Source organism: Schistocerca americana, chromosome 1, assembly GCF_021461395.2.
Source record: "Schistocerca americana isolate TAMUIC-IGC-003095 chromosome 1, iqSchAmer2.1, whole genome shotgun sequence".
Taxonomy (NCBI): domain Eukaryota; kingdom Metazoa; phylum Arthropoda; class Insecta; order Orthoptera; family Acrididae; genus Schistocerca; species Schistocerca americana.
In genome coordinates, this window is record NC_060119.1 from 311,018,904 (window position 1) to 311,034,690 (window position 15,787).

The window sequence follows — 15,787 nt, forward strand, 5'->3', positions numbered from 1 at the left end:
TGAAAATAAGACGGCAACATTTAATTGAACAATGAGAAAAATTGATCACGAATTAAATACCTAATAAATGAAATATATCGTAGTAAACTAATTGTAATTGCTTTCGCGAGAATAAATTACTACAAGACCAGCCTTGGAGATGGTCAATCAGGCGTTACTAGACCGCGGGATGAGCGAAAGCTCGAGTATTGGCTAGAATCATGATCGCTATTTATTTATTAGTTACCTTTGTTACATCTGATTTGCACCCTATAAGTTAGTTTGGACTGTGTTTCAAAGTTATTTATCATTAAAATCCATAGTGCACTTAAAAACCATAAAACTGGTTGGGTATGTAGTACCAGCAATAGTCACCAGGTTGCAGGCTAATCGATAAATCGAACACAACCCGAGATTACCCGAACTGTGACGCAAACTGTTCGATTACTTCAACTCGTGTTCAAACACAGCCCTACTTATCACATCTTTCGAGTGGGCCGGCGTGTACCAGAGGGGAAACTCATATTCTTTCGACATTGTGTGTTGTGCGTGGCGAGGAGAGGAGAGGACGGTCGCTGGTGTTCATCTCTTGGCACTGTTAAGCTCTAAGTTGGCTATTATGGTCGCGGCTTCTAAGTGTTCTTCGCTGCCCACCTTAATGCCTATCTTAGTTCGCAGCCAGGTTGTGGAATAACTGTCCTACTCCGCTTGTCGAAAATGCAGTCTCCGAGCTTTCATGGCTGGGTATTCATCTGCAGAAAAGTTTGTTGTATCCTTCGGTATACAGATGGAGACCGCAGTTATTGCTGAGGTATTGAGTGAGGCTATTCACTCACTACACTGCCGATTAGTCTAAACCTATTTCACCGTGACAGTAAGAGCGTTTCCTTAATTTTCTACCTCATCAGATTCAGTCACTTTAAATGTAGCTAATTTGTGACTTTCACTAATTTGTGACTTCCCATTAAAACAGGTGCGCTCTAATAGATGCTGTGTTCAAAAGGCTAATCTTTAGAAATTTCTAGAAAGATTTTGTTTAGTATTTGGTTCAAAAATGGTTCAAATGGCTCTGAGTACTATGGGACTCAACATCTGTGGTCATCAGTCCCCTAGAACTTAGAACTACTTAAACCTAACTAACCTAAGGACATCACACACATCCATGCCCGAGGCAGGATTCGAACCTGCGACCGTAGCAGTCCCGCGATTCCGGACTGAGCGCCTAGAACCGCTAGACCACCGCGGCCGGCTAGTATTTGGCTTTCGACGATTTTACTGTTGTAGTCGAAAAAGAAGAATTATCTGGTCTTTATCCAAATGAGAAATTTATAACTCTGGCCTGCGATATTCTGTGCTTAGTTAGATCACATGAACTCTCATGACGTTTGTTTCTAATTTTTGTTGGCTTTAAAGTTAAACAAATTATGTGCTACAGCGAGATATGACTGTATAAGTAAGATGTAAAACAATTCGATGAAATAACAAGTACAAATTCAGGAAGCTGTATTTTCTGTCCCTACATCCGCGGAGTATATTCACCTCGTAGTGCCCAATTTATTTTTAGTTAACACATACTCTGTATTTTTGGAAAACCGTATCCTGACAACCCAACTCATAAAAATATGAAGAAATTTTGTTCATTTGTTGCTTAAATGTGATATTTTCAGCCGTCCTCATTCGAGGACGCTGAGCACTGGGCAGCTGTTTTGTCGTTACACTGCTTACTAGGAAAAAATGACAAGAGATAAAGAAATGGGCCATAATAAATTCAAAATGACATTTCAAAACTATTATTCATTTTACAATAAGTAACATCTACAGAAATTTTAACCTAAAAATTCTCCAAAACTGAAATACCGTTATGATATTTGGGAAAGCACTCCATACAGAGGGTAACGCTACACTTCCCACAATATGTCCTTGGCTTTTCTTTGCAGTTCTCATACTGGCATCGTCTTTACTTTTCATGCTTCTATATGACCTGCAGCTTCTGGTCATACCGTATATCTGGTACCTTACTCTCTTTTACTTTTCATGCTTCTATATGACCTGCAGCTTCTGGTCATACCGTATATCTGGTACCTTACTCTCTTTTACTTTTCATGCTTCTATATGACGTGGAGCTTCTGGTCATACCGTATATCTGGTACCTTACTCCTGGGAGGTGAGATGAGTTTTGTTGGTTTTCCCTTAGCTGATCTCATTTCAAGACCTTTCTTCAGGTATGTTCTCGCAGTCTGTCTTCTGAAGTCGTTCACTGAAAGAGAAGTTCCTTCATTGCATCTCTTAAAGGCCAAGTATGCATTCACAACAGTGATACTTACCATCTTCGTAACAAGGCACGAATACCACTCTTTAGCTCGACTGCAATGGCATGTTTCTCCGCTAACTAGTCGTGAAGATCGACGCCTCCCATGAAATTTGGTATATATTCAATGCGTGTTGTTGCGGAACACTAGCCCCTTTTTTCTGGGATGAGTTCCAACTTCGGACTTCGACAGCAGGAAGCACAGTTTGAAATTGGTGGATAGTGTAACAAACTTGTTGTCATTCCTTTTATGGTCAAAACGTCCTTCTCTCTGTCAAATCTGAACTCAAAATATCCTCATTCTTTCTTTTTCATAACACTATCTGGTGATAGGGGGCACTTCCTTGTTCTGATTTCTCTTACAGTTCCACTTGCACGGAATCCCAGTTCCCTCAGTTGGACGAGCAGGTTATGCCTAGTAAGGTAATTGTCATAAAATAATTTGTAACTGTTCAGCTCCTCAATAACCGACAACATTTTTAAAACTTCTTTGAAACCCAGTGGTAAATTCGCATTGTCGTCATTCTGGTCCTTTGCGCAGTACAGTAAGAAATAATAGCAGTAGCCATCGGTACGTCAGTAACGTCCAAAGTTTATATCCAAAGTGTATGGGCTTCAGTCTGGTAAATTGCCTTATAGTGTGATATCCATAGTATCTCACAGTGATTACGTTAACTGCCTGCGTTTCCTGAAAGACTTCCCACTTTTGATAATTTTTTATCAGCGCCTCTGATAAAGGTTTTATTTTGAAAGATTTGTCACTCTTGTTTTCATTGGTACCTTTTTATCATCACTGAAATCTACTAAAGATTTCAGTTCAAGATACCTATTACGACTCATTGCATCTTTTACTTTTTGAACACAGAGATTATCGTCCTCAGACCAATAATCTTTCACTGGACAATTTATGATAGCCAGGAAAGATCAAGAACACAACAAAGAGACGAATTTCATCATGTAAAACTGAAAAATTTATTTTATTTTTACACTCCCTGGCATATTTTTCAGTTCCCTCTACAATCATGCTTACAACTTCTTCTGAAAAGAATTCTCAAAAACCTGAATGAGAGTGACACAGTAAAACTTTTCTTTCAGTTCATCCAACAGAAAAGAAGCTTTCTTCCCTAAGTCATGAAATTAGTATTTTGCAACTTCATCGCACCATTCAACTTCCTCTTTACGGGCTCTTATACAAGAAACATGGGGAATGTCTTCTTTGTCTCTCTCATGTACAATTTCAGTAATACCTCCAATATTGCTTACATTTCCCAACAACTCATCTTCAATATTTTCCTGATTGGTTTGCTCATCTACATCCGGAGGTAGAAATACTTTCTCTGCTTCTATTCCTTCAGAAAGTAAGTATTTTACTGCCTCTTCACCAGTTCTAAAAGCATGGTGAGCCACGGCAAAGAAACCTGAAAAGATCGAAAACATACCGTTTACCACAGAAACTCCCAATGCCCTCAAACGAGGACAGCAAGTTTCATGCGCTGGGACACAAAATGTAATAAAATATTTTTGGTTTCATAGTGCCAAACAATACCACAGTATTAAATAGTGCAGCAGCCAGAAAATGACAGTGATCCTTACCTTAGATGCACCAACAAAAATAAAAATAGAAATAACCAGTAGGCTCTGCAAAAACTCTCCACTTCTGATCACAGTCTTCAGATGAATAACTGTAGCAGAAGGATAAGAATGATACCCTTTGTTGGCAGAAAGCTTACATTACAACAACAAAAGCCCATTGTTGCTTTGGAGTTGGATACATTGTAATAATGACGGAAAAATGGGCTGTCCTCAGCCAAGGACAATGGGCGCTAATGGGTTAACACACACCAGCGGCAGGGAAAAGCTGTTCTCCGGATTTCTGTCACATAATTTCTCATTTAGGAACCCGTTGGCACATCAGTGTGTGTTAGTATGCAACATCCACGATTCGAGCAGACGCACTGGCCCCAGATCGAATCTGCCAAGCAGATCAACGATGAGGGCTGGTGTGTCATCTAGCATGGATTTGGTTTTTAGGCGGTTTCCCACATGTGACTAGGTAAATACCGGGCTGGTAACTATTTCCAGCCTTAGTTACACGTTTCTCATAATTTGTATGGCGCCGCTGGGCTAAGGCTCTGGTCAATCCGTTTTGTCACTGACATGCACTAAGTACTCCCTGTCACAGTGCAAGTTACCCACTACAGTCTAGATGTATGTACAGGAAGAGTGCACTCGGAAATGGAAGGAAAGGATTGGCCCTAACATGTGAACTGTAATTGTGTGCCCCGATCATTACTAAGTAGTGACAAGGACTATCAGCTACTGTAATGAAAAACGGTTGCAAATCACGTACATTTATTGTTATGACTTGTATCATTACTCAGAACAAACAAGGACCAAATACTCATGATAAACACATATGAACGTGCGATAATTGTGGATCTACAAACGGATAGGACTGGAAAAGTTTTCATAAAATACACCGGACGAACAAGCAATCGTGTTAAGCGACTGATAATCGCGAAATTGAAGTGTTCGTGATGATTGCACCATTCAGTTTGTGATTAAAGAGAAATAGAACGGCAAAGATTAAAATCATGGCCTGAAGGTCACGTAACAGTGACTGACCAATCTGAAGCAACATGTGTACCATCCTATACGAACGTCGTACGCCGTTGCTGCGACACATGCAGTACAGACCGACGACCTCAGCAGTTTGGTACCTTAGGAATTCACACACACACACGCACACTTACAGTACACCACAGACGGGAGACGAGGCACGGTGAGGTCGCAGGCGGGGACTGACCCTGTCATGGCACGGCCTGTCTGCCCGTGAATATACTGCCCCTCTCACGGTGAAGAAATTTGTTCTCTGTGTCTCTCAACGACGAAGTGTCCTCCGCACCTCTCCACTACGAAGTGTCCTGATACTTTTCTCTCCTGTTCCTCAGAGTGAAGCCACCAAAACTGCCATTTTGGGCAGTCTCCTGCAGTGTACTTAATTTTTCGAATTCCAAACCTCCTAAAAAATTCATTCTGGAAGACTCGGCGCCAATTCTGTTGGAAAATTCCAAACGCCGACCCATCCGATTTATTTTTTCTTTATTGCATTTCGACCCTCCGCCCCCGAGAGTAATAGGCCGCTCTACAGCCCAGAGAAAAGTTAAAAAACATGATGAGAATATAAAACGGTGACACTGTGAAAAACTGTAAAATGGCGGAAAGTTGTGGAATTTAAAATATAAAAGCACGGCGTTGACGATGCGGATGAAGACACATAGTAAGTAGACAAGCATAATTTAAAAAAACACACGGCGACAGTCTGGTTTCTGTTTGCACGAGATGAAAAACACGAGTGACAGTATGGTGGCTGTCCGCAACACTGTTAGGGGACGCACAACACTGAACATTCACTTTTTTTCCTTTCCTATCCGAACTCCTGATTCCTGGTCTAGCACATCGCCGTTCCCATAGATTCGAGATTCGACCGATCAAACGGCGTCCACCCCTCGGCTACTGCATAATGTTGCGATGTTATTGCAAAGGACATGACATATGCTTGGGTGATCCGTCGTTCGGAGAAACCTCTGTGCTCACATTCGCCAGTTGGCGAGGACTGTGCGAGTCCGCTGAATTCAACACGCAGATGCATTCTTTCCCGAGCGTGGCTAATCCTGTCAAAGGCGCACACCACCCTCTGACGCGGTGAATGCGAAACAGTGGGTCGCGCCGATCAGAAGACTCAGGTGGACGGTGCTACCGCCTCCCCCTCCCCCTCCCCCCTCCCTTCCTCGTCTACTGGAAGCCAGCCAATGCGAGTAGAAATTGTAAGGGCCATGTTTTTACTTTCGTCTAACTATTAGAAAGTGCGCTTTAGAATTAAGAGATACTTTAAAGTCATCCCCTGTTCTTGCAAATAATACCGCTCTTTTGTATGTATATCGGAATTTATTAATTAATCAGACCTACCCTGTCGATGGATTAAGTGTCCTGAGGAAAAATGGAGAACGAAATGCGAGGCTGGCTACAGCCTGAAGCGTTTCAACTTTCACGTGGATAACGCTACACGCAGCCAGTTATGGTGCACAACTTCCATCCCGGGGTTGGAGTGGGGGTGGGTGTTGTTGTAAAGAGGTGGCAATAGGAAGAGCGTCCGGCGACCTTCTAACATTAACAATGCCTAATCTGATAATAACCATGGCGACCCCATGTAAGTCTGGGATAATGGAAAAACAAAAACAAGAAGAATTCCCCATTTGGGATAAACACGGCCCTCGACCTCCTCCCTTTTGGCGCCACATTCACTGATATGGCAATTAAGATGCAAGCAAAAAGTCACAAGGTACAAAAAGAGCCCGTCCTTATCCCTAACAGAGTGGAATGAAAAGAGCAAAAACAATTTATGTTAAAATCAGTTACCTACCTGTTCATTGGCGATAACCATTTTCAGAGTCCGGTGAAGGCAAGGGAGCAGTTTATCACCTGCGTTTCTTTAATTTCTACATAAACGAAATCCTTTTGGAATCGATGACTGAACTATCATGTTACTGTTTTAATCTTAAATATATGTGCTATAATTATACTGACTATGTTATTACCCGATAATTATTGCTAACATTGAAAATAATCTACAAATACAGCATATCAACGACAAATGTCCGCCCCCGGTAGCTGAGTGGTCCAGTCTGCCGCCGGCAGTGCTGCGAGGCGGTCACGCGCCAGAGCGCTGCGGGCGAGGCGCGCACGGTGTGTTTGTGTTTACTTCGGCCGCTCTAAGTGCCGTTTTCCTTCTAGACCACCATGGCGCACAACTATCGGAAGAAGACATTACGTTTCAACTTTTGTTCCGACTTCGCCCGACCCAAGGCCCTGGAGGTAGAACGATTTATACGCGATGAAGTTAAAATACCACTAACGGATCTAATTGGTATCCACTTGTCCATAGTTAGCAGTACCGTCTACGTCAAAATGATCAACGATGCGGCGTGCGACAAGGTGCTTCAAGAGGCAAAACGTGGACTGCGCTTCTGTCATTCCGACGGCAACGTCGGACCCGTTACCGTCGATCACGCAGGTCTCGGCACACGGACGATAAGGATCTTCGAACTGCCGTTCGAACTACCTGCAGACGTCGTCATCGAGGCGCTCCGTCCCTATGGCAACGTTCTGGAACATGTTGCCGAACGATGGGTCCAATTTCAGACCTATCCAGTTTTAAACGGTGTTAGACAGGTCCGCATCGAGTTGCAGAAACACGTGCCTTCCTATCTACGTATCGGAGGCTGCCGTGCCATTATAATGTACGACGGCCAACCTCGGACCTGTTCCGGTTGCGGGAAAGAAGGTCACCTACGGTCTGAATGCATTCAACGACGTGTCGCGCAGCTCCCGTTGTCGGAAGCGTCCGTCACACCCACGATGACCGCCCTACCGGTCACTTACGCAGCGGCTCTTGCCACGTCTACAGTTTCGTCCAGTCCGTCGCCCGGTCCTTCCGATCGGCACGTCCCACCGTCCCAGTCACCAACGGACGGTACAGACGTCCCACCTGACAACCTTGCTGCCGAACAGGCTCCCGCACCGGACGCTGAGGAGACCAGTACATCTTCACAACACCTGTTTGACAATTTCATTGTACCCACCGACGCCTTCGAACCAGGTCGACGCTCCTCCTTGCCGTCATCCGACACTGCGGAACACGTGCGCAAACAACGCTCGCCACGTAGGCGCAAACGCCGTCACCGCTCACCCACGGGCTCTCAGAGCGTTGCCACCCACGACGACGAAGACGACACCCAAGCAGCCGACATTTCCACGCAGAGGTCGGCGGACAACTTTCACGATGAACAAGACGTTTCGCAGGACGGGACCACCATGGAGGTCGTCACGCACAATGTAACGATCGGTGCGCCGGTTGAGACGCCTGTCTCCCCGCCGACAACTCCAGATCTCTCTCACCACGACGCAATTCCCATGGACATTGGACAGACCCACGGCACAGGAGCATGGGCCGACGACATTGAGGAAGGTACGCCCCCTCCTCCGGATGAGTTACCTCCGCCGGACGAGGCTACCTGTTAAAATCAAAAGCGAGGCATTGCAGCTGATGGGACGGGACTTCCTGTCGGTGCCCTCCTCTTACTTCCCTTGGTGATGGTATATGCGCGTCCACCACCACTGAAACAAACATACCGGTTTGCCACACTGAACATCAACATGATCGGCACTGCACCCAAGCTGCAACTCCTATGTGACATGCTTCGGGCCTCTGACGTCGACGTCGCCCTTCTTCAGGAAGTACGCGTTGCCACACTACCACCAGTCTACGGCTACGACTCATACACGTCCACATGTGATCAATCAGGGCGTGGAGTGGCTTTCTACATACGCGAAGGAATCCCACTCACGGACACGACAATCCTTCCCTGTGGAAGAGGCATGGCTGTTACCATCTTCGACACGCGCGTCATCAATATCTACGCTCCGTCTGGCTCCACGAACCGTCAGCAGCGGTCCACTTTCTTCGGACATGACGTGGCGCCCCTGTTTTCTGGACGCTATGATCGCCTTATCATGGGAGGCGATTTCAACTGTGTTCTCCATCCGCAGGACCAAGTACCTGGTTATTCGCCATGCCCGGCGCTGCTCACATTAATCGAAGATTTTCATCTAGTGGACGTTTGGGAGAAAATTCATGGCAATACCCCCGGTTTTACCCATTATACAGCACATTCTGCGAGCAGACTGGACCGGTTTTATGTCTCTGCTCACCTCGGCAATGAAGTCGCCCAAGCTGAACGATGGCCCCTTGCATTTTCGGACCATTGCGCCGTCATTTGCTCCCTGGCTCTGCCACCTCAGTCAGTGTGGCGCAGCAGAGGTTACTGGAAGCTTAATACCTCCCTCCTTAATGATCCACACTGCCGACAATGTATTGCCACTACATGGGCGTCTTGTGAAAGACGCCTTCCGCAGTATACATCCACGTTCCATTGGTGGCTCAAATGTGCCAAACCTGCGATCAGAAAGGCCTTCATACAATGTGGCAAGGAAGCAGCAGCATGGCATCGAGACACCACAAATTTTCACTACGCCGTCCTCCGTGAGCTCGATGCGCTCCCTCCATCACCTGACACCCACAGGGAACGACAGCGTACTAAAGCTCGTCTCCTCTCTCTTCAACGTGCACGACTGCATGGTGTCGTGGTGCGTTCCCGACGACAAGACCTCCTCCACGACGAAACCCCATCCACAATCCATGCCGCATCCGACCATAGTCGTCGATGTCGGCTTTTCGTCCCCAACATCACGACCTCCGATGGTGTTCACCACACAACACAGGCGGCGGTCGTGTCCGCCTTTGCTGAACATTATCGCCAATTTTATGATGATGAACCGATGGCGACGCCCATTCCTGATGATCTCCGTCCTTCCCCTGATCGGACCGTCACCGTAGCGGAGTCAACGTCCATGATGTCTGCAATCACCGCAGAAGAGGTGGTAGATGCGATCAACAAAGGGGCCAAGAACAAATCACCCGGACCAGATGGTCTCCCAGTGGAGTTTTACCGGGCGTTCACCACGTTAATGCTTCCTCGCTGGACGGAAATGATTCAGGAACTCTTTACTCCGTCCTTCCCAATTCCACCTGAATTCGTCACTGTCATTCTTCTACCTGTGCCTAAACCGAAGGGAGGGTCTCATGTCTCTGCATATCGCCCCCTTACACTACTGAATGCAGACTATAAAATCTATGCACGCCTCTTAGCAGCGCGCATACGCACCGTCTTACCTACGGTCCTTTCACCTGAGCAGACTGCACGTGGTTGTGGGGCCACCTTACAAACAGCCCTAGGAGAATGCCGTGACCTCATTGCACTGGCGTCGGTTTGTCGCCTTCGTGCAGCACTGGTATCCGTCGATTTCACGAGTGCCTTTGATCGCGTTCGACATCCATTCCTCCTCATGCTGGCGACACATATGGGGTTCCCATTGCTTTTTGTCGATGCCATTCGCCGGTTACTCCTTCGCGCGGTCTCGATGGTACAAGTCAATGGGAGGCTTGTAGGATCGATTCCTATACGCCGCTCTGTGCGTCAAGGATGCCCTATGTCTACTTTACTATATGCCATTGCACTTGAGCCCCTCATCACTGGACTTACCTCTAGACCGCAGGGCCTCACTTTGCGTGACCACACGTTTCACTGTAGGGCTTATGCGGACGATCTCCTCTTTCTCACCTGCTCCTCCACGGAACTCAATGACGCCATCCAATGGATCCACCAGTATGGACGTCTTTCTGGTAGCATTCTTAATGTCCGTAAATCGACTATGATGCACATTGGGCGCGGCCTCCCGGATATGGTGCCGACCCCACTCCCAGTTAGTGCCACCTTTCGTTACTTGGGTATCGAATTTACGAGCTCCACACACCGCACAGTGGCCCTGGCTTACCGGCGGCTTTTGCAGTCGATTCGGCACCATGTTCGCGGTCAAGTGCACCGTAACTTAAACCAACTCCAACGTGTGTCCTATGTCAACATCTATGTCGCCCCTAAACTGGTACACGTCGCCCAGATCCTCCCAATGCCGTTACTCCTTGGCCGCCGCATCCAATCAGCCTTTGGATATTTCGTGTCAGCAGGGGCACTTTTCAAAGTCCGCTACAACACTCTAACACTGCCTCCTGCAAAAGGTGGCCTCGGACTCATCAACGTGCGGGCACGCTCTTCTGCACTCTTTGTCCACACTCTGTTGCGGCACTGGCAGGGGCCGATCCCGTCTTTAACACGCAGTCTCTTAGATATCCTCCGACCAGCTTCTCTCGATCCACCGATCAATGTGGCACCTATTTCTCCATTATTGTACTACGTCGCCAATTTTTTCATAGAACTGAGCTACGTTGGGGCCGATCTTCCAGTCACCCGTCCTCCCCGTACAAAAGATAATTATCGTTTGTTTATGCTGTCCAACCCTTGCGACCCCATGGTGCTACAGCATCCTGACATTAACTGGCGCACGGTTTGGGGGTGTGTGCATGCACCCTTTTTACCGTCGTCTGTGTCTGCACTCTGGTATGTTTTAGTCTATGGAAAATTCCCGACTAATAGTCGACTTTATCGCATAGGACTGGCCACCTCCCCACTCTGCCCTGACTGTCAGCTCGAAGACACCGACGAGCACCGTCTTACGTGCCCCCTGAAACAAAACGTATGGCTCCTCATCCAACGAATCGTGGGCTTTTACCTCCGTGCCCCGCCAACGACGGTAACCCCGGATTTCCTGTTGTTGCCCCAGACATTTCACTACCCTCTTGCTAAGCACCATACCCTAATCTGGTTTCGAGGACAGGCTTTAGAATATCTCTTTCGGAGTGGTCCGCATACAGTCCTTGACTTCTGGTACAAAGTTGTGACCACGCATAGCACCCTCACCCGAAAACCATCTTACCGACAAACTTTTGCCGGTTATCTCCGCAGTGTCTTCCTTGACCCCCCTCAAAGTTGGGGTATACCATGCCTACCTGTCACATGATGCAACACCCTTATCCACGTTCTCATGCATCGACCAAAAACAAACACAATTTTTTTTTTAAAGGAAGAAGACAGAATATGTTATATTTTGTTGTATTTAATGTTTTCTTTTTTAATTTTTTTTGTTTAACTAACAGTCATTTGTATATTTTTAAATGGTACCTTGAAGAACTCTTGCATAGTGAATATATATGTACTTTTAGTTTGTTCAATACAAATTTTTAAACAAAAACAAAAACAAAAAAAAAGGAAAACAGGATATGTTCTAATTTGTTGTATTTCATGTTATTCTAATAATTTGTTTACCTAACACTCATTTGTATGTGTTTAACTGGTACCTTGAAGAACTTTTGCTTTGTGTATATATACACTCCTGGAAATTGAAATAAGAACACCGTGAATTCATTGTCCCAGGAAGGGGAAACTTTATTGACACATTCCTGGGGTCAGATACATCACATGATCACACTGACAGAACCACAGGCACATAGACACAGGCAACAGAGCATGCACAATGTCGGCACTAGTACAGTGTATATCCACCTTTCGCAGCAATGCAGGCTGCTATTCTCCCATGGAGACGATCGTAGAGATGCTGGATGTAGACCTGTGGAACGGCTTGCCATGCCATTTCCACCTGGCGCCTCAGTTGGACCAGCGTTCGTGCTGGACGTGCAGACCGCGTGAGACGACGCTTCATCCAGTCCCAAACATGCTCAATGGGGGACAGATCCGGAGATCTTGCTGGCCAGGGTAGTTGACTTACACCTTCTAGAGCACGTTGGGTGGCACGGGATACATGCGGACGTGCATTGTCCTGTTGGAACAGCAAGTTCCCTTGCCGGTCTAGGAATGGTAGAACGATGGGTTCGATGACGGTTTGGATGTACCGTGCACTATTCAGTGTCCCCTCGACGATCACCAGTGGTGTACGGCCAGTGTAGGAGATCGCTCCCCACACCATGATGCCGGGTGTTGGCCCTGTGTGCCTCGGTCGTATGCAGTCCTGATTGTGGCGTTCACCTGCACGGCGCCAAACACGCATACGACCATCATTGGCACCAAGGCAGAAGCGACTCTCATCGTTGAAGACGACACGTCTCCATTCGTCCCTCCATTCACGCCTGTCGCGACACCACTGGAGGCGGGCTGCACGATGTTGGGGCGTGAGCGGAAGACGGCCTAACGGTGTGCGGGACCGTAGCCCAGCTTCATGGAGACGGTTGCGAATGGTCCTCGCCGATACCCCAGGAGCAACAGTGTCCCTAATTTGCTGGGAAGTGGCGGTGCGGTCCCCTACGGCACTGCGTAGGATCCTACGGTCTTGGCGTGCATCCGTGCGTCGCTGCGGTCCGGTCCCAGGTCGACGGGCACGTGCACCTTCCGCCGACCACTGGCGACAACATCGATGTACTGTGGAGACCTCACGCCCCACGTGTTGAGCAATTCGGCGGTACGTCCACCCGGCCTCCCGCATGCCCACTATACGCCCTCTCTCAAAGTCCGTCAACTGCACATACGGTTCACGTCCACGCTGTCGCGGCATGCTACCAGTGTTAAAGACTGCGATGGAGCTCCGTATGCCACGGCAAACTGGCTGACACTGACGGCGGCGGTGCACAAATGCTGCGCAGCTAGCGCCATTCGACGGCCAACACCGCGGTTCCTGGTGTGTCCGCTGTGCCGTGCGTTTGATCATTGCTTGTACAGCCCTCTCGCAGTGTCCAGAGCAAGTATGGTGGGTCTGACACACCGGTGTCAATGTGTTCTTTTTTCCATTTCCAGGAGTGTATATGTACTCTCCGTTTGGTCAATAATAAAGAATACAAAAAAAGGGCGCCAGCTTTACCGGCACTCGGTACCCCTGACAGCTTCGATCAAAAAAAAAAAAAAAAAAAAAAAAATTCCTGGCTGTAGAAGAAATTTTAATTTGTAAAAACAAAAAAAAAAGAAAAGTGGTCAGCACGACAGGCTGTCAATCCTAAGGGCCCGGGTTCGATTCCCAGGTGGGTCGGAGATTTTATCCGCTCAGGGACTGGGTGTTGTGTTGTCCTAGTTATCATCATTTCATCCTCATCGACGCGCAAGTCGCCGAAGTGGCATCAAATCGAAAGACTTGCGTTAGGCGAGCGGTCTACCCGATGGGAGGCCCTCGTCACACGCCATTATTATTATTAACTACAAATAATCTGCGCTTCTTACAACCTACAGGTATCAGCTTTTATGATAAAAACAAAATAATGTCAAAAATTGTAATAAATGGGAAAACAGGAAATCAAGTAAGAGGTTTTAACTACGAAAGGTGTAATACATCAAAAGAAGAAATCGATTATCGACACTATATATCGAGAAATTCAGCTAAATGATTGGTACGTTTGAAAGTACATTACAAAAAGCTCGTTAAGGAAAGAGACACTTCCGAAATATTGCAAAACATTGTCAGCTCCCACATTCTAACTACGATACAGTTTTATTATTTTCCCACTACCGGTTTCAAGTCACCTAACGATGCATCATCAGAGTGTACAGTTCGTAGTAGTAGTTCATAGCATTCTGAGTTTCTTCGTGCAGAAACATGTGTGTGTAGTAAGACAAGAGGAAAAAATAATGTTTGTTCAACCACATTTCCTTATTACATATTAGAAAGCTGACTCGGCCAAGGAAAGAGCTTCGAGCACAAAATGATCATTCTTGACATATCAATGCTCAGTGTCTAGCAACAATATATCAATTAATTGACTGTGAAATATTTTAGTAAAAATCCCTGATGGTATAATACATTAAGGCAAAACGATTCTCGCAAAATATAAATTACAACTGTTCAATTCCACATAGGTGGAACTAAAGATAATTAATGCAGTTATATTATACACTTTTATTTTACTAACTTAGTTATAGAATCAGCCTCTTTCCGTTAATATGCTGGAATTACATTCTCGTATGAGTAAACCCAAAGTATGACACGAGTTATTCACAGAGGACTTTTTTGTTTATACACGAAGAATGTTAGAGTGACATTGATTAGTGCATAACCTGAAGTAGAGAAAAATCTGGAGAGCTAGACACTTCTCTTCGATATCAGAGACGCATGATAACCACTCTTCGAAGAGCATCAATATAAAACGAACTTAAAACATCGATTATTCACCTTTGATATTATTTGGAATACCTTGTTTCACATCAGATCAAGTACATAAATTATTTTCATATCTTCTATTTCTAGTGTTGACTGGCACAATTAAAATTCAACAACGTATGTTTTAAAATATACATCTCATTTTTGAATAAACTGTTCTTAGTGTTATTAGTGCCCCTGCTCGATACAGACAAAAAAAAAAAAAAAAAAAGGACTCTGCCCTGAGCGATAAGGGGACAGTTCTTGTCTATCGAATATGCATACTTAAAATATTAGGAACAATTTTTGCAATTACTGTAGCATATTAACGTAAAACATATTCAAAACTAAAGTCTTATGGGGATGATGAATACATTATTGTAAAGGAAATGTAATGAATACTTGTTGCTTCATTTACTTGAACTCTACATGTACTTATTGCTGCCATCTGAAATGCTAATTATATCGTCATGAAATCACACCCGTTTATATCGTGTTTCATAATTTAATTACCGGTATACCTTGGCCATGTTCCTCATGGTCTACTACGTTCGTTATATGTGCAGGTGTTCTCAAAAAGCCGCCAAGTGCTTAGGCCGTGGACAGATAGAAGATAAACAACTGTTGGGATTAAGCTGTGCAGGAGGTTGCCACCTTATTTGTTGCTGTACAGGAATAATTACCCGCAAACTAAGTGACAACGAAACAAACGTATAAGTTAGGGAGCCATATTACTTCCTGTAGGTTTTGGTACTGCTTAATGTGCAATTTAGTCGAATTGCAAATAATAATTTCTAGAGGAGATGGAGAATTCTACAATGAATTAAAATCCTGGAAGTAGCGTGCACCCTC